Source organism: Elephantulus edwardii, unplaced genomic scaffold (assembly GCF_000299155.1).
Source record: "Elephantulus edwardii isolate Elephantulus edwardi_28Jun2011 unplaced genomic scaffold, EleEdw1.0 scaffold00067, whole genome shotgun sequence".
In the NCBI taxonomy this organism is placed as follows: domain Eukaryota; kingdom Metazoa; phylum Chordata; class Mammalia; order Macroscelidea; family Macroscelididae; genus Elephantulus; species Elephantulus edwardii.
This window is the reverse complement of record NW_006399817.1, coordinates 16,270,455-16,297,607: the sequence shown is the minus strand read 5'-3', so window position 1 is coordinate 16,297,607 and position 27,153 is coordinate 16,270,455.

Below are 27,153 nucleotides of genomic sequence, written 5' to 3'. Positions count from 1 at the left end.
ATTCTAGGATCTGAAGGGTTAAAAGTCTAAGAATCCACAGCTCTCTCACTCTCTACCTATTAGGAACTCTAATAAATAAGACCTCACATTACAGAAAACTGTTTCCAACTCAGTGAATTCTACTCAAGACTCTTGCCATTTTGCTGACTTCCTGTTGGTTGGTTGATTAGTCATTGACAACTTATTTTATTCAGGGTATATATTGGCATTTGAAAAATCTTTTTGCTTTACCTTTCAGTATTGTTTTAGTGTAAACTGTTAATCAATTATGCTACATATATGGAGTTGTTATTATGTATCGTCCAGTTAGAATCAACTCACAGTTGATCTTCTAGCAGGTTTTCAGAGGCAGTAAGTCACATGAGAGGAAATTGCCAATCTTTATCCTGTAAAGCAGCTGGTGGATTCGAACTACATGCTTTTGGACTGACAGCACAACTCTTTACCACTAGGCCATCAGAGCTCATGTGTGTGTGTGTGTGTGAATGCATATATTTTTTTAAAATGTATATACACACATACACACACACACACACACACACACACACACACACACACACATTCTTTTCCTCTTTGTCTTTAAGTCAGACCTAACTCTAGGCTAACTTTTCATTGGGTTTCCAGGGCTGTAAATTACAAAAGACATATGGTCTTTGGTTACAAACCCCTCTATGTATATTGATTTGTGTTTGTGTGTATAAAAAACAAAGCAAACCCAAAAACCTCATGATGATCAAAATAGGGCAAGGTCCTTACCTGTTGTTTGTATGGATTGAAGCTCAACAACAATGAAACAACATTTCTCACTACTGGGTCAATTGGTAGCTTCATGGTAGATGGAAACAAGACTGAGGTTGTTAACAATCACAGTTTGCTCAGCACCACAATAAACATTCTTGGTATCAGAAGTAAGGAAATCAAAAGAAAAATTGCACTAGGAAGATCTACTGTCAGGGTCCTCTCTGGAGTACTGAGAAGCAACAATGTCAGCCTAGAGACTAAGGTGCACCTGATTCAGGCAATAGTCTTCACAATTTACTTGTTAGGCATTAGAGAGCTGAAAAATGACTAGGGATGATAGAAGAAGAATCAATGCTTTTGAGTTGTATTGCTGGAGAAGAGTCTTAAACACACCTTGGACTGCCAAGAAAACAAATAGGGTACGTCTGTCTTGGAGAGTGTGAAACCAAGTTTCTTCTTGGAGGCTAGGATTTTGAATCTACATCTCACTTAACTTTCGGCATGTGGCCTGGAGAAACCGATCCTTAGAGAAGGAAAAGACATCATGCTCAAAAGGGTGGAGGGACAGTGTAGGAGAAGACCACAAATGAGATGGACTGATACAGTAACTAGGGTAATGGGGGTAGGTGTGTCAGAATTAGTGGGACTGGCTCAGGCTAGGGCAGGCTTCACAACTGTTGTACACAGGGTCACTAGGAGTTGTAGGCAAATCAATAACAACACAACAACAACATGAGTTATACCTGACGTGGAACTCTGGTAGTGTAGTGGGTAAAGAGTTGTGCTGTCAACCCAAAGACATGAGGTTTGGATTCACCAATTGCTCCACAGATAGGCATCTCCTGTCATATGATTTACAGTCTCTAAAAACCCAATGGTAGGTCATCTGTGTAAGTTAGATCTGATTCACAGTTTATAACAACAAAAACAACATATGCTTCAGCCCCTCTTCCATCTCTACTCAGCAAACCAGCACTATTTAGTATCAAGCTAATTCAGCTTCCACCAACACTATTAATGTGAGAGTAGAATGAATAGAGTTTCAGTGACTGGTACTTCAAAAGTAAATCATCTGGCATTTCTTTCAAGATGCTATGTTGGGGCAGGGGAATGTGGAACATGAGTTTACAACCAATCTGTCTACAACCAATGCCTGCTAGTTATTTAGAACACCCAGCAACTCCTCACCCAGTAAAAAGTCTCCTTTTACAATGGCATTTGCTTTCTAAATACACTATTCTAGCACAGTCCTGACAGGGTGCATACTGTTTCACGGTTAGTGAGAAGATGCCTATTTTGAAAGTCATAATCTTACCATAATCTAAAGGGATCAAAATAGTTAAGAAATTATAGCAAAAGAAGGTTGCTTTAAACATAACAATTCTATCAAAGGAGGCCTCATAAAGTAGCCAAATGCAGGTTTCTGACTTTACCTTTTCTCAGCTTGATGTGGTACATTTACATGCCACTTAATCTTCTCATCTTTCAGCAGACATGTAGATATGTGTGGATTTCCTTGACTGTCTTCTGTTATCATGAGCTATAAAGAAAATCTCAACTGATGAAGTTAAGACTAGGAGAATTTCGACTCTTTTAAATGAGCTTTTCTTCAATGAGTTGACAGCACAGACAAAATTGACATCCCATCAAAATTCAGCTAACAGACAATGAAGAGATTTATATAGTTCACCAATGATCTTAAAATATTGGAAATAACCGAGGTGGTGTTTCTCCATCCCTATTACCCCTCCAAAGAAAAACTCAAAGCTATCCTGAGAAAACAACCTGGTCAGTTTTCTGGCATTGGGCCATAAGGTTGACTTTTCTAATTTCCTGTCATTTTATCCCATTATGTGTCCTGTTTATTCTGTTTGGATCCTATCCTCCCTGTGGTCCTTGCCCACTATTGCAAAATCTTGAGTATTTTGTTCTTCCATCCAGCCCTAGTAAATGACATTAGTCAACCGTCCTGATGGAAGCTCTGAATCATCAGGCCGTCTCTATTCACCACCCACACACTCCCACCTGCCCTGGGTAGTCTAGGACAACCCCCAACATTCTGCTCACTCACTAATGAGGTCCCTTCAGGCCAGGTAGTTTCCATGATCCTGCCATCTGCTATAGCCTGACACATTTGAGTCTGGTCTGCTCAACCAGCAAAAGCAATTCTAGCTTACGGATAAGCTGCATAATTACACCAGTGTCTGCATTTCATCATCAGGAATGCACCAGCAGTGAATGTAAATCATTAGGAAAAGATTGCAAAGGAATTCAACAGTACAGATCTTTATGGGTTAGTTTGTTTATGTTTTAATAATAGCTACCTGCTCCTAAACTCTTGTATTTTAGAAATTCAGTTGCACATATTCAGTGTTTTAGGATCTTCCTTTTTCCCTCTGGGTAGAAAGGGGAGAAATTGTCCATTTAAAAATACCACTTTAAATTCATTTTGGAAGGGGACTGCAGTTCCATTCATGCCCCAGAGACAAGTTCATCTGTTCACTTACTAAGTTCACTTATAAACTGCACATCAGTGGGACACCTGAGGTCTGATATGGAGTAAAGAGATTTTGCATTATACTTTCTATTATCCTATTTTATTTCAATTCAGTTCAGTTCTTGACAAATAATGTTTAAATAATTGAGTTTATACCAAAAACAATATTGCTTAAGTTGAACTGTGCAATTATTATTAAAAGAAAGACACCTGGTTTGGTGCTTCCAAAGTATTTCCAGAAAAGGCACTCCTAAAGCGCTCCCCAAATCTACTAAGGCCCTAAGATTTATGGAAGCAATTTCAAAGAGTATAAATTGATTGTGATATTTTTGTGTTTTTAGAAAGTTTTTGCCAAAATTGTAGAGCAGAAGTATATTACTTCCTGCCAAACCATTAAAACAAAATATTAAATAATAAAAATATTCTATTGAAAATTAGCTTAGAGACAGAAACTGACTATAACCAAAAGTAAGAGTTCAGAAATCTCTCTAGGGTCAATGATAATACACTTTTATTGAGGTATTTGTATTTGACTTACTTCCAGACAAGACATTTCCAAAGGAAGAAGACTACAGCTAATGATCAAGGAGGAGGAAGTATTTAATAAAGTAGATATAAAACTGATGCTTTAGATTGGTTGAAACTGAGTGTTTAAAAAGAGAAAGACTGAAAGTATAGGATAGACACAAGAGTCTGTTAACCAATGCAAAGAAGAAATCCATTGTAGTATAGTGGTCATGATAGCAGAAAATGCAACCATTTCATATCTATTATCCACCAAGTTCACAATACATAAGCTGATTCATTGATGTCTATGTGTGGGTATTTACTATCTGTGTGTGTGTGTGTGTGTGTGTGTGTGTGTGTGTGTGTGTGTGTGTGTGTCGCTCTTTCCTATTATCATATGGAATTTTTGCTTTGTTAGCTTTCTAACCTTACCTCTTGTTTCTTGGTTATAATATACTTTTAGAAGGATTTAGGAAATTAAATTCTTAAGTGTCAAGGCCCTATCTTTACTCCTAAGTTAGGGTGTTACATATCCTGTGAATATGTCTAATTTACCTCAGTCAGAAGACTGTTGATGGAAACTTTAACATGTCTTTTTATCCACAAACGAATAACATTGTGCTTTACACACAGAGATAGGTCAGCAAATATTAATGGAACAAGTTATTTGTTCATGAATTTTAGTGCTATTTCAATTTAACCATGAAGTAGCATAATGTTCTCTTTATTTTAATGACTGAAAGTTGCTTACATATTTGTTAAGGAAGAATGAATTGAGTGATGGAATTAGCAAGAAAGAAGTCCCAAAGACCTTATGGAATACCAATTAACATATTTCAACTAACAGATGCAGCCAGGTTGTGCCAAGAAATCTGGAGGGCATCTGCCTGGACAGCTGACTGGAAGAGATTCATTTTTATTCTAATTTATAAAAAAAAAGATGATTTAACAGAGGATGGAAAGTATCCAACAGCATCACTAATATCATTTACAAATAAAAATCTTGCAGAAGATTATCCAAAACCAAGTAGAACAGTACATCAAAAGAGAACTGCCAGAAATACAAGCTGGGTTTAGAAGAGGCTGTGGCTTTAAAGCTATTATTGTCAATGTCAGATAGATTTTGCATGAAAGAGCACCATAAGGATGTCTATTTGTGTTTTATTCACTGTGCAACGGTGTTTGTGTGAATCACAACTTATGGCTAACAGTGAGAAGAATGAGAATTCCAGAACACTTGATTATGCTCATGTAAAACCAATACCTAGACCAAGAAACTGTTGTCTGAACACAGCAAAGGATCACTACATAGTTCAAAGTCAAGAAAGAAGTGTGTCAGAGGTATGTCCTTTCTTCATACCTTTTGAATCTGTTTGGGGAAAAGGTTATTCAGGAACCTAGACTCTATAAAGAAAGTGTTGTCAGGATTGAAGGAAGACTAAACAACAACAAACCATGTTATGCAGATGGCACAACCTTGTTCCCAGAAACTGAGGACTTGAAACATTTGTTGCAGAAAGTAAGGGACTGCAGTCTTCAATATGGATTGAATAGCAACATCAAGAAAATAAAAATTCTTACCATTGGGCCATTTGGAAGCATCATGTTAGATGGAGAAAAGATTGAGGTTGTTAGCAATTTAAACTTCCTTAGATTCACAATTAACACTCTTGGCACCATCAGACAGGAAATCAAAAGATAAATTGCTTTAGTAAAATCTACTGTCAGAGACCTCTCTAGAGTGTCAACAGCAATGATAATTGCCTAGAGACTAAGGTGCACCTGATTAAGGCCATGGTCTTCTATATTGCTCGCTATGCATTTGATAGCTGGACAATGACTCAGGATAACAAAAGAAATATTGGTACCTTTGAGCTGTGGTGCTGGAGAACTGTATTAAATGTACCATGGATTGCTAAGAGAACAAATAAGTCTGTTCTAGAGAGGTGGAAATGAGATTACTCCTTGGAGGTAAGGATTTTGGAACTCTGTCTCTCAATTTTTTGAGCATGTGGTCAGAATGGACCACTTCTTGGAGAAAAATGTCATACTTGGAAGGCTAAAGAGTCTGCACAGAAGAAGAAGACCCTAGATGAGATGGATTGTCTCATACAATGACTGCAGCAGTGGAGAAAGGTGTGTCAGAGACAGTGATATTGTCTCAGGATAGCACAGGGCTCAGAGCTATTGTTTGTAGGGTCACTTTGAGTCATAGTTGACTTGATGGCACATAAAAACAACCACAACCAAACTGGTGGAATGTCTAATTGCAGTTGACTGAAAAATTCTAGAAAATATTTACAATTTACCCTAACACATATGCCTTCCAACTTATTTTAAATTGGGGTGTATTTGACATTCAATCAATTATCTACCTCTCAAAGACAGAATGCATTTAATATTAGAACTTCAAACTAACATTCACCTTTCATCTTCCTGTAATGACTAAGATAGTTCTATATAATTAATTATTATAATTCTCTCATATTGACTCAGTGAGTAGGGTAATGTGTCTAGGTGTGTTAGAAATTATAAAGTTGGTTCAGGATAAACCAGGGTTCAGAGTTGTTGTACATAGGGCCGCTATGAGCCACAAGTGACTCAACAGCACCTAACAACCTAACAATTCATATAAATCTTGATGTTGTTGTTGTTGTGTACCATAGAGTTCGATCTGACCCATAGATGACCCTACAGCGAGCTTCCAGAGGCAGTTAATCTCATGGGAAGAGATTGTCCATCTCTCTTCCACGGAGTGGCTAGTGGCCGTGAACTGCATGCTTTCAGGTTTGCAGTGCAGCTTCCTACCACTAAGCCAACAGAGCTCCCTCTATAAGTCTTAGTCATTATATTATTAAATATACAATATTATTAATATTATAATATAATTAACTCTATATTAGGTAGGGCTAGTGGCTTAGTGGTGAGGAGTTACCCTGCCCACTCAAAGGTGTACATGCTGAATCCACCAGCTGCTCTACAGGAGAAAGATGGGCAGTCAACTCCCATGTAATTTACTGCCTCTGAAAACCTACTGGAAGGTCACCTATAGGTCAGTTCTGACTCAATGGTACATAATAACAACATAAAATATTAGGGAGCTCTGGTAGCCTACTAGGTATGGAGTGGTGCTGCCAATCTAAAAGTGAGCGGTTCAAATCCATCAACTCTTCTGCGGGGAAAAAGATGAGCAAAATCCTCCCGAATGATTTACTACCTGGGAAAACCTGCTGAAAGGTCAGCTATGATTTCCAATGTGATGATACATAACAACAACAATATATAATATTAAATTATTTCTCATAATCATCATCAGGCGCTCTGGTGGCCTAGTGGGTAAGGAGTTGCACTGCCAACCTAAAAGAAGATGATTTAAATCCGCCAGCTGCCCCACAGATAAAAACGGACAATCTCATCCTATGTGATACACAGCTTCTGAAAATGTGCTACAAGGACAGCTATGAATTGGTTTCATTTCAAATGCAATGAAAGAAAGAGAGATGGTGATGATGATGATGATATATGTCAAAATTAGATACAAGCCTGATGCTAGTTTTCTAATTTTAAGTTTACCAGAAAGAATCTATTATCTCTAGCCAAATAGATTATGCATATAGCTTAAAAGTCATCTGAAGACAGCATTATACAATTTGTCATTAAATATTTGGAATGGAAATTCTTCAGAATTTAAGAATTAAGGCAAAAGTTATTGTAAATATATAATTCAAAAGCTATATACACTTTCACATTTTAATAACAAGCATCCTGTCAAAATTACTCAAAACCCTAAATAAAGAGAAAAGGTCTCCTGAGACTAAAATTCTACCACCAAAAAGAAATATATTAACCATAAAATTTTTTCTTACAATTATGTTGATTCATAAAATACATTTTAAATTGCATTTCAATGCTAGATCTTTTAAAAATCAAAATATTGTGTGTTCTATAGATTCAATCCCAAATCACATCAAACCTACAGGACAAAGGAAAATGCTCCCATAGAGTTCCCCAAGCTGTTAACTTATATTTAGCAGCATGTTATACCATTAACCAAAAAACTGGGCTCTCTGCTGGTTTGAATACACCAATGGCTTCAATCCACCCACAGTTTCAAAGGAAAAAGATAGCCAGTCATCCCACCAAGATTGAGAGTCTCAAAAACCTGGTGGAGGGTCACAATGAATGAGAACTGACTCTATGGCTGAGTTTGAGGGTCTTTAAAAAATTTTTATGGTCACCAGGTCTTCGGTCCCCCAGAAGTCAAACCATTGACCTTTGAATAAGAAATATGGTTAATATGATTTATAATGATATTTATTATATATGTTTTTGTGTACCATAGAGTCAAAACCCGTCCATCGCTGACCCTCTGGCATGTTTTCAAAGGCAGTTAATCGCACAGGAGGAAATTGCTCATCCTTCTCCTATCGAGCATCTGGTTTCCTTGAACCCCGTGCCTTCGGGATCGCACTGCTGATTCTTGCAACTAGGCAACCAGAGCAGAAAGAGATAAACTTGACCTAGAGGAGCTTACATTACAGTAGATAACTAAATTTCATTTCATTAATGAAAATATTATTAACTGTTAAGCAAACTTGTTCTGATGGCATTAAGCAAATATAATTAACTATGAAATTAAAATTTTAGCTGCACAATGTTTCTCTCAAAAACTGTAAGTGCAAAGGAAGAATACTATTATTTCTATGTGCAGAGTTTAAAACACATAACCTACGTTATAAAGATGACACAACCTTGCTTGCTGAAAGGAGGATGACTTGAAGCCCTTGCTGCAGAAGATCAAAAATCAAAGCTTTCAAATGGATTGCATCTCAAGGTCAAGAAAACAAAAATTCTCAACAGTGGATTGATAGGCAACATCATGATCAATGGAGAAAAGTTGAATCTTCAATGAATTTATTTTACCTGGATTCACAATCAATACACTGGTACCAACTAAGGAGAAGAATTGCACTGGAAAAATCTGTACATCTCCAAATTATTGTGGAGGAATGATTCCAGTTTGAGTACTATGATGCCCCTGGTTCAGGCCATGGTCTTTTCAATCACTTGCTCAGCTGCTGAAAGCCAGATAATGATGATAGAAGAAGTGATGGTTTTGAACTGTGGTGCTGAAGAAGAGTACTGAATATGCTATGGACTGCCATAAGAAAAAAATAGATATATTTCAGAGAAAGTGCAGCCAGAGCACTCCTTGGAGACAAAGTATATGAGTATGAAGCTTCATCTCATATATTTGGGGCATGATGCTAGGAGAAGCTATTCCTTGGAGAGGGACAACATACTTGGAAAAAGTGGAAGGATCATGAAAGAGAGAAAGACCCTTAACTCAAAGATGAATTGACACAGTGACTACAGCAATAGGCTTGAGTGAGTCAGAGACTGTGAGGTTGGCACAAGAAAGGAACAGAATAGAGACATTGAGCCAGAAGAACTTGTACAACTACTGAAGAAAATTCAAAAAATGGGGAGAGGGGGGAAATTGAAACTCTAGATAAAGAGGTGGTGGTGGTGGTTGTTAAGTGCCAAGTCAAGCACAACTCATAGCCACCCTATGAACAAAAGGCCTGAATCTTGTTTTATAAATATTATCATTTATCTAAGTTCATAAAGTTTCCAGAGGCATGTCACTTAGGAAGTGGAAGCCACTCCTGTTTCCAAGATATTCTTAATCTGGCAGTCCCATAAACACTGTCCACCATGGGTAATCATTTTGTCACTTGACACACTTGGTGGCACAGCATTCAGCAACACAGCAAGCTCAAACTCAAGTTACCTTAGTACAGCAAATTGACAGACCAGTTCTGTACCACTTAGAAGAATGTTCATTCCAAACATGATTGGGTGTAACTGAGTTAAATATACAGGGCTGCTCACCAAGTCCTGATTGGCTCTAAAAAAGAGGCTCCCAGCCCATAGCTCATTATTAGCCAAATCCAACAAATCAAGTCAGTTCAAACATGGTTGTGAATGAAATAAAAACAACCAAACAATTCATTCCCAACCCCAACAAAACAAGAAGAATCCACCTTCCAGAATTCAACTGCTTCACACAGAGCCTCCAAACTGGACATTTAGTCGAGGCCCAGCTTACTTTTAAATACACATACCCACTACCAGGTCCTGATTGGCTCTAAATAAGAGTCTTCCAGTCCACAGCTCATTGTTAGTCAAATATTGTTGCCTTGAAAAATAATTAGAAATTTGGAAAATAATTTTTTTAAAGATAGTAATGCCCCCACAATGTTATTATGAAGTATTATTCTGAAAAGTTAAAACAGTAAGCACAATTCAAATGATCATCACTGGCAAGGGAAAGGTTAAGTAAATTATGAAACATGAGAAGATAAAACATTATACTCACAGATAACTTTGAGGGATGTGAGGAAATACCTTATTACGTCACATGAAAAGATAAAAATCATAAAGGATAATCATCACAAGATAGAGTACAGTCAACACAGTTCTTGAAATAACAGAAATACATGAAAATGCAACCCAGGATATTAAGACAAAAATGACAGAAGTGTACAACATTCTAGAGGGATAAAAAAAGTAGAACAGAAAGGACAGAGAAGAGCAAAATTGAAATAGAAGATAAGAACCTCAGCAGAAACATACTAGGGGGGAAAAATCAGAGATGAGACATAAAGAAAATAAAGAAAACATTAGAATCATGTGGATGACATCAAAAGGAACAACATGCATATGATAAGAATATCAGAATATGAGGACAGGGAAAACATTGAGGTAAAAAATTCTGGAAGAGGTACTAGAAGAAAATGTCCCAGGTATTATGAAAATGAGGAAATACACACTCAAGCTCAGCAATCACCAAATAGCTAGATCCAAAAAGAGAAAAACATCAAGACATATCATAACTAAGTTCCCCAAAATAAAAGATAAGGACAGAATACCAAAATCAGTGTGAGAGCAACAGTGACCTACAAAGGAAAAGAAATAAGATTACGTTCAGGTTTTCAGAAGAAACCATGAGAATAGAAAGACAATAGGATGGCATATAGAGAATGCTGAAAGAAAATAATTTCTGACTGAGCATCCTGTACCCTGAAAAGCTCTCCCTCAAATATGAAAGAGAAATTATATCCTTTGCAGAAAAGAAAGAACATAAAGAATTTGTGAAAACAAGACCAAATCTACAAGAACCTTTAAATGAAATCACACAAAGGAAAGTGGATGGACCACAGTAACAAGAAACAACAAAAAAAATGAAACACAGCAAAATGGCAATGGTAAAAACAAGACTGTCAATAATCACACGTAATGTGAATAGACTAAGTGCACCAATCAAGTGAAAAGGAGGAGCAGAATGGATTAAAATAAACAAAATCCATCAATATGTTATTTACAAGAGACACAACTTAGAAGCCAAGAGGAAGATTGACTCAAAATCAAAGTCTGGGAAAAAAATTACCAAGCAAATGGCATTCACAAAAAAAGCAGAAGTGGCAATACTAATCACTGATAAAATATACTTCATAATGAAAATCACTATAAAAGATAAAGATCACTATAAAATGATTAAAGGCAAAGTAGATCAAGAAGACAACATTGGTCAACATCTATGCACCAAATGATAGACTTGTTGAATACATAAAACAACTGTTAACAGATTTGAAGAAAGAAATAGACAGCACCACAATAGTGGTAGGAGACTTTAATATGCCATTTTCACCAAAGAATAGATCAACTCAAAAGAAATTTAACAAAAATGCCGATCTAAACTATACATTTGGCCAACTCAACCATGCGGATGTATTCTTAGCACTGTACTCAAATAAAACTCAATTCACTTTCTTCTCAATTGCACATGGTACATTCTCCAGAATTCAGCTCATATTAAGGCACAAAACAAGCCTCAATAAATTTTAAAATCATTGAAATAATACAATGTATCTTCTGAGATAAGATAACAATGCCATAAAAATTGGAAGAATCTCTTCTGGAAAACAATATATTTTAATTTTGTAAATAATATGATTAATAAATAATAAAAAATTAGAAAGATAGAAATTAACCACAAGAGGATTAAGCTTATAAATCCACCAACATGGACGCTAAATAACACCATGTTAGAACACAACTGGGTTAGAGAAGAAATAAAAGATGAAATAAACAAGCTCCTTGAAAAAAATGACAATGGAAAGAAAATGTTCCAAAACCCCTGGTATGCCCCTATGGCAGTCCTCAGGAGGCGTTTAATAGCTAGAGGAAAACACATAAAAAATAGAGAAGGAAAATCAATGATCTAACTCAGTATCTTCATCAAATAGAAAAAGAACAATCTAACCCCATAGAAGAAAGAAAATTATAAGAACAAGAGCTTAAATCAATGAGTTCGAAAACATAAAAACAATTGAAACCATCAATAAGACCAGAAGCTGGATTTTTGAGTCAACAAAACTGACAAACCACTGGCAAACTTAATAAAAGAAAAAAAGAAGATACAAATAACCCAATTAAGGGGTGATAGACGTGACATTACAACAGAACCAAAGTTAAACTGATAATATCAGATTATTATGAGTAGCTATACTCTGACCAATTTGAAAACAAAGAGGAAAAGGACAAATTCCTTGAAACTCATTCCCTACCTAGATTGACAAAGACAGATACAGAACACTTCACAAAAGAAGACTGAAAAGGTCATAAAAAGACTTCCTCAATAGAAAAGTCCTGGACCAGATGGCTTCACAGCTGAATTCTAAAACATTCAGAGAGGATTTAGCACCCATTCTACTTAAATTATTCAAAAAAATTGCAAAAGAAGGAACACTTGCAGAGTCATTGTATGAAACACGCATTACCCTAATACCAAAACCAGGCAAAGATAGTACCAAGAAAAAAACTACAGACCAATATCTCTCATGAATATAGATGCAAAAATCCTTTACAAAATCCTAGCCAATATAATTCAAAAGCAAATTTTTTAAAAAACACCATAACCAAGTGATATTCATAACTGGTATGCAAGGATGGTTTGACATAAGAAAAACAATCAGTGTAATTCACCATATTAATAAATAAAAACCGTATGTTCTTAGCAATTGATGCAGAAATGGCATTTGACAAAATCCAACACCTCTTCCTGATAAAGGCACCCAGCAAAACTGAACTGGGAGGGAATTTATTTAACATTGTGAAAAGTATATATGCAAACCCAAGAGTCAACATCATTCTCAATGAGGAAAGACTAAAAACACTGTCCTTGCTAACAGGGACCAGACAAGGATGTCCACTGTCCCCACTTCTATTCAATATTGTACTGGAAGTGTTGCTACAACAATACAACAAACGAAGTAAATAAAAGGCATACAGATTGGCAAAGAGATGGTTAAACTGTCACTACCATGTAGATGATATGATAGTGTACACAGAAAACCCCAAAGACTCAAGCAAAAAAAAAAACAACCTATTAGAGCTAGTAGACCAATTTATAGAATGGCAGGATACAAGATCAATATCCATAAATCAGTGGGATTTATTAACAGGAATAAAGAGAACTAAGAGAAGGAAACCAAGAAGGCAATACCATTTATAACAGTGACCACAAACTGAGATGTTTGGAAGTGAACTTACCTAGAGACACAAAAGACCTATACAAAGTAAACTACAGAACATTTTTGCAAGACACAATCAAAGACCTCAATAAATGGAAAAATGTTTCCTTTTCATGGCTAGGAAAGCTCAATATTGTAAAAATGACAATCCTACCAAAAGCAATCTATATGTTCAATGCAATCTTAATACAGATATCAAATTCATTTTTCAAGGAGATCAAAAGGGAAATTGCCAAGTTTATTTGGAGAGGAAAAAGACCTCGATAAGTGCTTTTGGTAAGCACTTCTGGAAAACAAAAATGAAGTGGGAGGCATAGAGCACTCCCTGACCTCAAAATCTACTATTTAGCAGTAGTAACCAAAACAGCATGGTACTGGTACAATGACAGGCACAGGGACCAATGGAACAGAATTGAGAACCCAGAAATGGACTCATGTTTCTATGGAAAACTGATATTCAACAAGGAAATGACACCTATCAAACGTAGAAATGACAACCTCTTCAACAAATGGTGTTGGCAAAACTGGACTGCTATTTGCAGAAAGCTGAAACAAGATCTACATCTCACAACATACACAAAAGTAAACTCTAAGTAGATCAGAAACATAGGAGAAAACGCCAAAACTTTAAATTTCCTAAGAGACAAATTGGGATCAAGCTTAGAAGCCCTAGTCTTTGGTATAAGGAGACTATCAAATATAGCCAGAAATACCCAATCTAGAGAGGATAAAATTGATGAATGGGACTTTCTAAAGATTAAATCTCTGTGCTTATCATAAACTTTTTCCAACAGGGTGAAAAGAAAACCCACTGACTGGGAACAAATATTTGGCAATACCATCTCAGACAAGGGCCTTGTAACAAAAGTTTACAGAATATTCTTGGGACTCCAGAGAAAAAGGCTGATAATCCAATTTTAAAATGGGCAAAAGACATAGAAAGATTTGTCACAGAGGAAGATATTTGAAGACACATGACACATGAAGAAATGCCCCAGATCACTGGCAATAAGAGAGAAGCAAATCAAAACCACAATTAGATATCATTTTACACCAGTAGAAGTGGCAAAGTTTAGCAGGGAAAGCAAGCAACAAATGTTGGAGAGGATGTGGTGAGATAGGAACTCTTATACATTGTTGGTAGAAAGGTAAAATGGTACAACCACTCTACAACAGAGTTTGGCATTTCAAAAAAAAAAAAGAACATGGAAATTCCTTATGACCCAGCTATTCCACTGCTTGGAATAAACCCCGAGGAAATGAGAACTTAGGTACAAATGGAGACTTGTACACCAATGTTCATAGCTGTGTTATTCACCATAGAAAAACATGAAAATAGCCCAAATGTCCAACCACAATGGAATGGAAATTATGGTATATTCACACAATGGACTATATGCAGCACACAGGAGCAATGATTTTGTAAATCACTACCTAACTTGGGAGGGACAGGAGAGTACTATGCAGAGTGAACTAACTCAGTCTCATAAGGGCAAATACTATATAAGACCATTATTGTAGAACATGTATCAGGGTCCAAGGGAGACAGTGGAAGCAGAGGGGTGAGACTGGCTGGAGCGGGAGGTGTAATCATAGGGTCTCACAATTTGATGGGTGGAGGGAGAGATGGATAAAGGAAAGGAGAAAGTTCCATTGTGAAAAACAATGTATACAAACTTTCTAAGTAAACCAGTATATAATAAAAATTTTATTTAAAAAATTATTATTTTGGGCAAAATGCATGTCTTTACTACTCAAAAAAAAAAAAAAAGAAGACGAAAAGGAGAGAGGTCAGTACTGTGCTTTGGCTAGGCTTAAAGCCTTGCTCTAAATCTCCTGGCAGCTAATAAAAGTATAGAAATGTAATGGTCTGTTACTTAACCTCACCAATGGGATGATGAGAGTACTTTCTTCAAAATGGCATTACAAGGATATCCTGTAAACATGTAGGTGAAGAGCTTAGCAGAGTGCCTGGGTCATGGTAAAGGTCTATTATCCTTTCTCATCTAATATCCAGTATTATTATCTAAAAGGAAAAGACAAATAGCATTTCTCAGGAAAGACATGATTAGTACTCGCACAAAATCCTAAGAGAAAATTCTTACATGGATATTGAATTAGAGGCTTAAAGTGTGAATCATTTCATTAAACTTGAATACCGTCGAGTTCTTATTTACAAAGATAGTTATCCCAAGCAATGCTCACTGAGCTATAGTGCCTGTTAAATAATAAATACTCACTATTGTTTGATTAACCTTGCTACAAAGATACTGTCTTCAAGAACTATTCCAGGTATCAGAGCTTTTTCTTTTTTTTTCCTTTTTTTGTAAAGCCTTGACCTCCCAATCTCTATCACCTAATATAATACTTAAAAAAAGCTATCTCTGTGGAGTTGAAACCAACTCATAGCTGACACACCAAAGTTGTAAATCTCACAGGAGATTGTCCATCTTTCCTCCATGAAGCTGGTGGATTCAACCTCCGGGAGGTGCAATCTTGGGGTTGGTAGCACAGTTTCTTCAGACTACACTACCAAAGAGCTACCTCCCATACATAGAGTGTAATCAAATGGTCCAGAGCCTTCAGGAAACAAAAATGAAAACTTAGTATCTTGTAAATTGAAATTCTCATTTCTCTTTTAAAACTCTGAGAATGCAAAAGGACCTCAATTTCCTTATTATCCCCCTCACCTCCCAGTCTCTTTAAAACCAAGTTCAAATATGCTCTCTCCTTTTGTCAGCTCTCCTTTACCATCATCACGGAGGGTTTTTATGCCCAACAGTTCTCTACTGGAAATGCTATTTCTTTGGAAAGTTTCAGAACAATTATTTATGAAGCTTCATGGACATTTAAATCTATATTTTTTCCACTCTAAAACAAGAATATTTCTTCATACATGATGGAAATTTATCTTCTCATGCCTTACATACCAACACATTTTCATTACTTTTTCTATTATTTCTTTTTACATATTTTTAATTTGATATTGGTTTGTATACAAAATTTATATATATTGTGTTTCATTCATACATATTGTGTTTCATACATTTCTTCATTCACATTATGTTTTATGCAATCTTTCCCAAACGTTGCATTTTATAAAACCAATCGTCATTGATCTATGCCCACTATCATTCTGTCTTTTCAGGTCCCCACTAATATTTCCTTACTTCCCTCTCCTCCTCCCTCTATTCACAAATCTTTGGGACCTCGTGATTTCGCTCCTTCCCCACCCTCAGCCCACTAACACCTTCCCTTCCCCCTTTGGATTTTAGGGACATCTTTCTAGTTATCCTTCTATTTTTACAATAATGGTTTATGTAGTAATCGTCCTTAAGAAACTGAATGAGTTCACTCAGCATAATGCTCTTCATTCTTTCTCATGTTATGTAGCATTTTTAGAAATCATTACTCCTGAGTGTTGCATATTACTCCATCGTGTGAATTTACCACAATTTCTCAATCTATTTGTTTGTAGTGGACTTTAAGCTGTTTCCATTTTCTGGCTATGGTGAAAAACACTGCTATGAACATCAGTGTACAAATCTCTATTTTTGCATCTCACTTCTATTTTTCTCAGGGTCTATTCCAAGCAGTGGAATAGCTGGGCCATGTGGAATTTCTATATTCAGTTTTCTTAAGAAATGCAAACTCTTCCAGAGTGGTTGTACCATTTTACAGTCCCACCAACTGCATATGAGACTTTCAGTCTCTCCACAACCTTTCCAACATTTATTGCTTGCTGTCCTGTTAAACTTTGCCACGTCTACTGGGATGAAATGGTATCTCATTGTGCTTTATCTCTGTCCTCTCCTCCTTTCTTTCTCCTTTTTCCTTTTATCTCCTTTATCAGGCTCTTATTCTCCACTTAATTCTTCAATATTAATACTTTTCTAAAAGACAATATATGGGCTCCTTTAATCAGGAGGAGCAGACAGTAGACCTTGAAAACTTATTACCCTCTGATGCAATCATTAAAGAGAACAAACTAAAAACCTTCCAGAGGACAACGTTTCTCTCATCAAAGTTTATTCATATTCCCTAACAATGTGGTTCAGTTGGAAACAACTTATAACTAACTCTCCATCGGGTTTCCAAGGCTGTAAATCACATGAGAGGAGATTACACATCTTTCCTCCTGAGGGGCTCCTGGTGGATTCACACCACCAGAGAGGTGTGACCTTTTAGTTATCAGTGCAATAGGAGTTACCAAATAGAGTAGAAAGAAAACATTTCTAATGTAGAGAAGGGTGTCTTGATAATTTGATAATTGCTACAGAGAAGATTCTTTCATATTTCTCCCACAGAGTAGCTGGTAGATTTAAACCACCCAATGGGAATGAAGCTTCAAATTTTTAATTTATCTCATGGACACTGAAGCTTACTTTTACTTTGTAGCTACGAGTGGTCATGCGACAAAGTGAGTTACTGAGATGTACATAGAAATATTCATGAAGTAAATTTTGTTAATAATCTTTCTGCTGAATAAAAGTCTGATGCTTTTTTCTTCTTCTTCTTCCCTTCTACTAGCTTGCTGCCTAGAACTCGATGCTTCATGGAAATTGGATGCAGCAATCTTGTAGCATGAGTTCAAAGCCACCCATGGCAAGGTAAAAAAGACAAGAGAAACACGAATCTTTAATGTTAGGAGCACCATATTAGTCTTGTAGTGTTAAAGCAGACTTTTATAGCAATCATAAACAGGACTATAGCCTTCAATGTAAATTGAAGCTCAATATAAAAAAACAAAGATTCTCCACACTGGGATGAGAGGAGATTGAGATTATCAACAGCTTTAGTTTGCTTGACTCCACAATCTTGCTACCAACCGTCAAGAAATTAAAAAACAAATCACACTGGGGAAAGTCTGTTGTCAGGGACCTCTCCAAAGTTCTGAAAAGCAGCAATGTCAGTATGGAGACTAAGGTACTCCTGATCCAGGCCATACTGCAATTACTTACTATGCATCAGAAAGCTGAACAATGACTAGAGGTGATAGAAGGAGAATTGATGCCTTAATCTGTGGTGCAAGAGAAGAGTATTGATTATACCATGGACTGCTAGCAGAACAAACAGGTTCATCCTCAAGAGGATAAGATCAGGCTGCCCCTTGGAGGCAAGGATTCTGAAGATTCATCTGACATACTTTGGACATGTTTCAGGAAAGGACCAGTCCTTGGAGAGAGACATCATGCTTGAAAGGGTAGAAGGACAATGTAAAAGAGGAAGACCCTAGATTAGATGGATTGATTCAGTTACTGTGGTAATGAGGGTAAGTGTGTCAAAGACAATAAGATTGGCTCAGGATAGAGCAGGTCACTATGAGTACCAGGTGACTCAAGAGCACATAACAACGACAACAATATAAATAAATTCCTATCTTATTTAAACCACTATTATTTCTAATGTCCTGTAACTCAGAGTAGAACTTAGTTCTGTGATACAGGTGTAAGAAGCAGAGAAAAATCTATGGCATGAAAAACTAAAGGGATTGGTGATGGCACAGTCACTGAGAGAGGAGAGGGTGATTTGAGCAAAGGATTCCATTTTGAATGCGCTGATTTCAATGATAAAGCAATAGAGACACTAATTGGGCATTTAAATATAATGGCCAGAGTTAAATATATGAACTAGAGTTTAGATGAGAATGAACAATCTAGTAATCATTAAAATGTAAGGGTATATGAAATCCAAAAAAAATGATAAGTTCACTCAAGAAACAGATGCAAAGTGGATAAGTACTCATTTAATGGACTTGAAAACACTCTTTCAAGTGTACAAAACGCTATTACTCCCTATCCCTAGCTCTCATTCTTTTCTTTGGTCAATATACAATGTGTTTATGTTGAGTCAATCTCATATCAGATCTTAACCCTTCAGGAATAATCAGTGGAAAACAAAGTCAATGGAAAATTTAGAGATCTGTCCAAATCTTTTCTGTACTATTTATAATCTTAAAAACAGAATGAGAACATTTAGGGTAAAATGGGATTTTTCTAAATAACTCCCATCATTTACAGTCATAACTAAAAAAGTCATGAAATCACATGATAGAAAAGGTTCTCAGAACTTTTTTTAAGGCAAATACACTGCCAAAATTGCTACTACTCCATAAAAATTGCATATAAATAGAATACATTTAACAAAGATACTAACTGAACTAAACTTAAGAGTTATTCTTATAACATATTAAAATAAAAGGAAAAGGGGGGAGGGGGAACTTCTCTTCCAAGAAATAATGTTTCAGCTACTGCATATCTACCTTCCAGGAGATCTTGTTCCAACTCTAATATTCACAAAACCAAACTTAGTAATGATATTCTGACATCAGTTAAGGAGTTAATTTTAAATATTAGAAACCACCTATAAGCTACAAGGTCATTTAAACTCTGCTACCATTTACCAATGGAGTTTACGGAATCTCCCTCATAGGTTTTTAAGAATCAGGCACTCACTCACTTGAAAGAATTAAGATAATTTGAATGTACTTCTTTCGTAGCAGAGAGTTGAACCGTAAAATTGTTTTTCTATGACACTATTTCCTGGCTGGAAATTGAAGGTGGGAAAAGAAAATAACAGTGAGTTTGAAGTTTGGGGTTATTTTATTTAAATTATTTCCCGATCTTTAATGAGCTGCAAATGTCACCATCTACCGCCCTTAAATATATTCAAGATCCTAGAACCTTTTCCACGCCTCACCAAATGGGATTTACTTCATTTCTCACTAATTTATACTTGGGATTTCTCTGAAGCCATGACTGAGTTCTGGCTCTGGCTTTATAACTTCCAGTCAAGGCAGAGAACCGCAGGCCCAAGTTACCGCAGTGGACTGGCTTCTATTGTTCAAGGACATCTTGGCTGGTTTGGACGTTGTTTGATACTTGAAACCAGTATTTTAAATCATACAGAATAGCCACCTAAATGGTTTGGAAGTAGTTAATTTTTCCAACCTAAAATTGTATGCAGTTAACACTTGATTAACAAGTTAATAATGTGGACAAAAGTAATGACTAAATACCAAATCATAGCTACACTAAAACTATAATTAAGCACAATTAATCTACACTCAATCTTCAACATTTTAAATTACTTCAACATTCTAAATTAATAATGTAGAGATATATCTAAAACAATAAGAGTAAACACAAAGATCTACTCAAAACAGAGCCTTAAGAATAAAGATTGTCAAGTAAGCATTAGGAGAGCGCATTATTCGACACTCATCATGCTTTTTACATTAAAAAGAATCTAGATAGAAAATCCTCTCAAAAGGTACAGGAGAAAAAGGAACATCTTGAATACCCTATGTACAAGGAGAATAGTGTAAGCAACTGAATATTTCTTGGGCAAATTATTAAGTAAGTAGAATATAGCATCTCTTGGTCACAAGTACTATGAATTATACCATTTAAAAATTCATAAAACCTCTAGTAAATGGCATCTTTATTCCACAGAAGTCTTCTCTTAGGCTCCAGATACCATCATTCCACCTCAGTAACACCAACATAAAGCTGCCAGGTATGACTGGGCTGTTACTGCTGCAGGAACTTACTGGCTGCTGATTAAACTGTAGGAATATTATGACCACATTATCTGCTTACTCAGTGCTCTTGATTTGGAAAATGTTCCAAAGGTGAAAAGGAAATAAAAGTAACTTTTTAAAATGGAAAGGGAATAAAACTCAACAATCTTCATTTATGAAGGACTGTGAGGGATGAATGCATGTCACTAGCTTACCTGAAACACTGCAAGCTGTGGACAAGTTGACTTTGACATACAAAAGCCTATATTCAGGGGCCAGTTCTTTCATTTCCTGCCAACTCAGTGGCAACTAACAATAACAATACTTGCTAAGAAACTGCAATGCTGAAGGTTCTGTGCTCAACAATATTCATGTTATCTCAATTCTCACAGTAATACTGGAAAAATGAAGTTTTTCAGATTAAAAAAATAACATCAATTTGGGATTCGAGAAAGTGCATTCTCACTCCAAATATGTTAAAATATCTACTAGTTAATTCATATAGATTAAATAAAGTTCTCAAAATATTCATAGAACAACTGTCTTTGTCAATGGGTAGTAGCTTATCTTTCATCAATACTCAAACAATGATGAGCACATTGAAAATATGACAGGAGTCCAGAAAGAGAGTTACCCCATTCTATGTAATCTTTTTATTTCCTTTAATTATGTTTTCCTTGGATATAGGCTTATGGAGCATTTGTTGGGTCTTTATTAAAGGCATATGTCTATGCTTTCCTAAGCTAGTTATTTGGACAGCCAAGAAAGAGATGGAATTTTCCAAGCACAAACTTCATAAATTAAAGAATTTCCGGAAACCATGGACCCGCAATAATGTTACTGGTATCAAATAACAAATTATTTCATTCTCAGAAAAAAATGTCACCTCTGCAGAATTCTTTGCAAAATTCAGGTGGATTTTGGGGCACAGCTAGGTGATACTTAAGAATACATCAATTTGAAAAGGACTCAGACAAATTAAGCTGAACATCTTTCTTATTTATTTATGTGTGTGTGTGTGTGTGTGTGTGTAATATCATACCTTGCTCTGTTCTCAGGTTCTTCCACAGGTCTCATACATACAATAAATACAAACCTCAACTTCATTGAAATCAAGTCACAATTGACTCATAGCTGACTTTCCAGTGGGTTTTCTAGAGGCCATAAATCACACAGGAGGAGAGTGTCCATCTTACTTCTACAGAGGAGCTGGTGAATTTCAACTACTTGTCTTAGAGTTGACAACAGAATTCCCTATCAAGTAGGCTATCATTGCATGAATGGATTAAAGAGTTAGCAACAGGTTAGCTAAACAATTATGATGAATAATTTTTCTTAGTGTTTCCTACAGGGACACTAATGTTTAATGAATTTTAAGACCACCTGGTTTTAATATTTAAAAAATAACCTCATGGCACATATTTTGTCTTATCAGAACATTTCCTACAGCTTTCCTTCCTATAACATGATTAAAATCAAACTATGCAAACTAAGCTCATCCAAAAATAAGAGAATAGCCACCATCACACTGTACCAAGTCATTTCTGCTCATTTCCAGAGCTTTATTCACTTTCTAATGCAAAGTTTTTATTTTTACTTATATTTTGGGGATTCTTTCCAAACTTTTAACAATCAACCACACCTCACCAGATTTGTTTTCTGCTAATTATTCAGTATCAAATGTAGCTGACCTGAAAACTTGTTTAAAAAAATTACCATCCCAAGGCAAAGAATTGCTTTTTCTGAAGTGCTATTTTCAAAGATTAATATTAAAAAAGGAGCTTTCATTAAGCAAAAAATTTCAGAGAGGTGTTTCTGCCCACACACTGTACCTGCTGCCATATGAACCTTGTTTTCTTTCCTAATAGTTCAGACCAATCATCCTTAGGAAAGAAAACAGCTAGGAATGGTTCCACTTATACAAAATTCACCTTAGAGACCAAAGTTTACTAGTGGATACTAAGAGTTGAAAGAAATGTGATTAATGCCACTTTATTGGGAAAAATGGTTGATGTATTTTGTTACATACAATTTACCATGGAAAACCTTTTAACAATAGGGTTTTTATGGGGTTCATTTTTAAGCCAAGAATCCCTAAAAATGAATTAATTAATAAATAGATAAAGAAATAAATAATCTCAATATTTTTATTTCCAAATTATTTCTTTTTATAGAATACTCCCTTTGTTATTCATTTATATACTATTTTCTCCTCCTCGATTTCTTTCATGTTGTTGTTGTTGTTTTGTGCCATCGAGTCACTTGAGACTCATAGCAACCAGTGTATAACAGCTCTGAACCCAGCTCTATCCTAAGCCAATCTTATTGTCTTTGACACACCTACCTCCATTACCCTAGTCACGGAGTCAATCCATCTCATTGAGGGTTTTTCTCTCTTGTACTGTCCCTCCACCGTCCTAAGCATGATGTACCTCTCAAGGACTGATCCCTCCTAGCAACATGTCCAAAGTATGTCAGATGGAGCTTCAGAATCCTTGCCTCTAAGGGGTACACAGGTTTCACCTTCTCCAGGTCAGACTTGTATGTTCTCCTCGCAGTCCTTGGTATATTCAATACTCTTCTCCAGCACCACAGCTCAAAGGCATCAATTCTCCTATCATCCCTAATCATTGTCCAGCTTTCTTAAGAATAGCAAGTAATTGCAAAGACCATGGCCTGGACCATGGTCAGTCTCCAGACTGACACTATTGCTCTTCAGCATTCTGGAGAGGTCCCAGAGAGCAGACTTTCCCAAAGGAATTTATCTTTTATTTTCTGGCTGCTGGAATCAGACTGTTGTTTGTGGAGCCAAGCAAACCGAAGTTGTTAAGTCTCAATCTCTTCTCCTTTTATCATGATGCTGCCAATTGGTCTAGTGGTGAGAATCTCTGTCTTCTTAATGCTGAGCTTTAATTCATATTTAAGGCTGCAGTACTTGACCTTCTGCAGTAAGGGCTTCAGGTCCTCCTCAGTTCAGCAAGCAAGGTTGTGTTATCTGCATAATGCCGGTTGTTGATGAGTCTTCCTCCAATCTTGATACCACTTTCCTCCTCACAGAGTCTAACCTTCCAGAAAATCTGTTCCCCTTATAGATTTAAAAGGAATGGAGACAGAACACATTTCTGCGTACACACTTGCCGATTTTGAGCCAGGCAGTGTTTGTTTGCTCTGTTCTGATGACCACTTTCTGGTCCAAGTAAAAGTTTCATATAAGCACAGTCAAGTGTTCCAGGATTCCCATTCTTCTCAAAGTTAGCTAGAGTTGAGAAAAAAGCCAGTTTCTTTTCAACATCCTTTCCAGATTTAAACTTTTCTCCCAAAATGATCAAGTACTTGCCCCCGAATTCAGTCCACAAATGAATCCCTATGGTAAGAACTCATTTAGTAGTTTTCACCCAATGAGATTTACTGTTTATGCTTAAATGCCAACACATGTTACTTTTGCTTGCATAGACAGACTAAGTAATGATCTGTGAAGAATATTTTAATAACTCAAGACATAAAAATGAATTTCCTTTTTGTGTAATCTTTGGCTCAAGGCTCTAAATTTTCCTGGATGTATTTTGGTAATAAATGCTCAACTACTCTACTCTTTTAAATTTTATTTAATAGTTTTAGTCTTTTTTTTTCACCCAATATGCAACAGTGTGTTTTTTATCAATAATGTGGCCCAGTCCTGTGCCATCCTCAAAATCATTATTGTGTTTGAGTGCATTCTTACAGCCACAGAGGGTCATCTTCTTTTACACTGACTCTAATTTATCAAGCATGATTTCTTTCTCTAAGAACTGATACATGTTTATAACACATCCAAAGTACTTAAGACTGTTTCATCATTCTTATTTCCACAGTCTTCTGCCTGTACATCTTCTAAATCAGATGTTTTTGTTGTCATTCTAGAAGTCCATGCCACCTTCAATATTCTTCACAAATACCACAGCCATAAAAGGTATCAATTCTTCATCATTCCTTCTTCTTATCCATTTTTATATGCACGAGATCATTGAAAATACCATGAGGTGGACCAGGTACCTCTTAATTCTCAAAGTGACTTCACTGATTTTTAACACATTAAGAAACTCTTTTGCAGTCGATTTCCCCAGTGAAACACATTATTGGACTTCGTGAATGATGCTTGCATGGGCATTGATTGTGGAATGTTGTTTTTGTCAATGGTTGCCAAGCGGCTTTCAGTTGACATGACCCTATGAACATATCAAACTTTGCCCTATTCTGTTCCATTCTCATGACAAGCTCAAGTCCATCACTGAGTCACTGTATCATCTCAGTGAAGCTCTTCTTTCTCTTCCACTGGCCCTCTACCTTTCCCAGCTTTTTATCTCTTAACAAGAACTGGCCCCTCTTGACAGCAAGCCCAAAATATGGGACAATACACTTCACTATCTTTGCCTCTAAAGAATACCCTGGCAATATTTTCTTCAAGCAGATTTATTTGTTCTTTTCGCAGTTCATGATATTTTCAGTATTTTTCTGAGCACCACAATCAAAAGTATCAATACTTTTTCAGTCCTCCTTTGTGCATATGAAACAACCAAAAACATCATAGCTTGGAATATAAACAATAGTCAAAATCAATAGTTTGGACTAAAAACTATTTGTGGAATAAAATAAATAAACCAGAGAAGAATTCAGAAGTTATAATTCTATTCAAAATATAAAGATGTTCTAAGAGACAGAACTGTTGTTGCTGATTGCCTTCAAGTGAAGCACGACTCATAACAATCCAAGGGACAAAAGGCCTGAAGCCTTTCTATAACTATCAACATTTATCAAAGTTCATAGAGTTTCTGGAGGCATGTTGTTTAGGAAGTGGATAAAATGACTTAATATATGCTTGTTAAAACATTTAGTTAAAAGTAAGATGAGGAAGAGGCAGAGAGAAGGATGCAATAAAGAAGGGACCTAAGCTATGCTTCATAACCCTTCTAGTGGATATAAAGATGATAATTTCATTCTTTTCCTTTGAAATACAAATGTACAAACTACATATTGTAATGACAAAACAAGTACAGAAAAACTTATTCTAATCATAAAATAATAGAAACTAAAATAAAGACAATACAATATACCTTTATGGGGAAGAAAAAAGTCTTTGAAACTGATATTTTGACAAATATTTGAGTTTGAGGAGATATTTTATTCTTATAGTGTTGCTTTTGTTGTTGTTAGGTGTCATCCTGTTAGGAGACTCGTAGTGACCCTATGAATGGCCAGTTTGAACCCTCTCCTATCCTGTGCCATCCTCATCATTTCTGACACTCTAGAGCCCATTGCTGAAGTCACCATGTCAATCCATCTAATTGGAGATCTTTTTCTCCATCTCTGACCCTAGATCTTTCCAAGCATGATGACTCCTTACCAAGGAACAGCCTCGACTAGCTACATGTCCAAAGTATGAAAGACATAGTGTCATCATTTTGCCACCGAGGAGCACTCTGCCTATACCTTTTCCAAGATATGCCTATTTGTTCTTTTGGCAGTCCTTGAGATATTCAGTACTGTTCTCCAGCACCACAACTTAAAGACATCAATTCTTCTTCTGTAATCCTTATTCATTGTTCAGTTCCCTGATGCATAGCAGATGATGCATAGCCTGAACCAGGTGAACTTTAGTCTTCAAACTGACATCATTGTTCTTCAGTATTTTAGAGAGGTCCCTAACAGCAGACTTGCCCAATCAATGCAATATTTATTTCCTGACAACTGCTGTTGATTGTTGATCCAAGCAAGATGAAATCATAGACAGCTTCAATCCTTTCTCCAGCTAATATAATGTTGACTGTTGGTCTTATGGTGAGGACCTTTGTTTTATTGATGTTGAGACATAATCCACACCAAAGGCTATGGTCCTTGATCTTCTGCAGCAAGCATTCCATATCCTTCTTATTTACACAACTTGCTTGCTGAAAGTGAGGAGGAATCGAAGCACTTGGTGCAGAAGGTTAAGCACTATATGGATTGAATCTCATGTCAAAATACAAAAATCCTCACCACTTGGCTGGTAGAAAACATTATAATGTATGGATGGATGGATAAAGAATTGAGACTGTCAATGAAATCATCTTGCTTGGATCCACAAGCAATATGCTTCCTACAAGCAGTCAGATGATCAGGAGACATATTGCCAAACTATATATGGGGGAAGTCTGTAGTCAAGGACCTCTTCAAATTCTGAAATTCTCTAAACATATCTGTAATTATGTGCAGCATAGTTATCAGGTGGCATATGAATAGTAGGTGGGTTTTTTTAAAAAATGTCTTTTGGG